This window comes from Glycine max, chromosome 11 (assembly GCF_000004515.6).
Source record: "Glycine max cultivar Williams 82 chromosome 11, Glycine_max_v4.0, whole genome shotgun sequence".
Taxonomy (NCBI): domain Eukaryota; kingdom Viridiplantae; phylum Streptophyta; class Magnoliopsida; order Fabales; family Fabaceae; genus Glycine; species Glycine max.
This window is the reverse complement of record NC_038247.2, coordinates 24204752-24206688: the sequence shown is the minus strand read 5'-3', so window position 1 is coordinate 24206688 and position 1937 is coordinate 24204752.

The window sequence follows — 1937 nt, the reverse complement described above, 5'->3', positions numbered from 1 at the left end:
TTCAAGGAAACCAACAAAACTTACCAAAACATGAGGATGGGGTGAGCGTCATAGTTACAACGGTGACCTGAGGGTGGCTATGCGAGACTCAGCGTCGGGGGTTAGGGACAATGGCAGTGACGACGATGGCCTGAGGGTGCCTTTGCGAGAGTGAGCATGGGGGGTCAGGGAGAAGCAAGAGTTTGCAAGAGACTGATGAGCGCGAGAAGAGAAGGCTTTTCAGTTTTAAGTCTAAGTAAAAACACAACATAAAAAAACCGATGTTGACATAGAATCGTTAACATCGGTTTTTAAAAAAACCGATGTTAACATAGAATCGTTAACATCGATTTTGACAAAACCGATGTTACCTACGTAATAACATCAATTTTGACAAAACCGATGTTAACGAGCCTATGTTAACATCGGTTTTTTAAAAACCAATGTTAATAAACTGGTCTTAATTACAAGTATGCCACCGCGTTTGTGTTAGCATCGGTTTTGTTGAAAACCGATGTTAACCTAGTGATGTTAAATGTATAATTTTTAGTAGTGTACTCTTCTTTATCCCGTGCATCAAGGATACATGCTCTAATTGTATAAATAGGAAAAACATAATGTAACCAAGGTCTCCAATCAAACCAGTCAAATTTATATTTTTTCCAAGTTATTTATTATTTATTGACCAAATTTAGCTTAATGATTAAATATCTTTTTTGCAAATATGTTATTTTTTTCTCTAGTTATATTTTTGTAGTCCTTTCAAATATGTATCTTTTTTTCTTTATCTGAAAATGTATCCTTTTTTTTTATTTTAATTCCTGATAATGTTATTGTGATGACATTATCTGAATATGCAACATAATAATGTTATTATGACACCATAAATGAACAAGTATATGAATCTTCTTTTAGTTTCCTTAAACGACTATTTTTAAAGGAGACAACTGATAACTGCTAAATATGAGTTATTTTGGTGATAAAAATATATTGAAAATATCTTTAAAAATATTTATTTAGCAGTTATCTTTGGCTTAAATATTAAGATTTGATATTTTTTTTTATTTATGACTTGCAGATATCAAAAGGAGAGATTAAAAGAGAAAAAGATCGAAAAAATATCCAAAATATCATGAAGTCTCAAGAAGATATGATTACAAGCAAAACAAATCCAAAAGATATTAAAAATATCAAAAAGAAAGATTTCTAGCATCAGGCCCAAGTCCACTACAACAACTATAAAAATGGAGTCAAGCCAAGTAGACAACACGACAGACCCCCTCTAGTAGGGGTTTCATTTACTCCCTTTCTTTCTTTCACCCCTCTTATCCCATCAATTCTTATACCCCATCCATTATAAAGCCCTCAATGGCCATGAGTGGCTAAACCTCTAGTTAGGGCCTGACAAGCCTAAAAGCCAAGCGATGTATGATGTACTCACTATTTATCAATGCAAAGGTATTTTCTATTCTAATATATATTCTGCTTTTATCTTGCATTATTCTTCTTTATATTTTGTTAGGGGTTAGACGCTCAGGAGAGGGTAACTTCTAAATAAGATTTAAAGAAGGTATGCATGCATTGTTTCTAGGGGTTAGACGCTCAGAAGAGAGTAACTTCTAATAGAACAAAAAGAAAGGATTTCATAAGAAAATCATTGCTAGTAATATAATGATAATTTTATGCCCATGCATTCTTGCAAACATCTAGAATTCATACTTCATGCATTTTATTTGTTGAGTCTTTGCAAAGGAATTTGGAAGATAGATAAATAAAATAGGCTTCTCATCGTGAGGAATCAGGGGCAAGTAAATTGATAAAGAAAAAATCATAAACTCATACATCCTAGGCAAACCAGGCAGACCAGGTCCCAACCTTATCATATTCTGATTTTATTTCTTTTATCTTTTATTTTTATCTTTTATTTTTCTTATCTTATCTTTTCTTATCTTTATCTT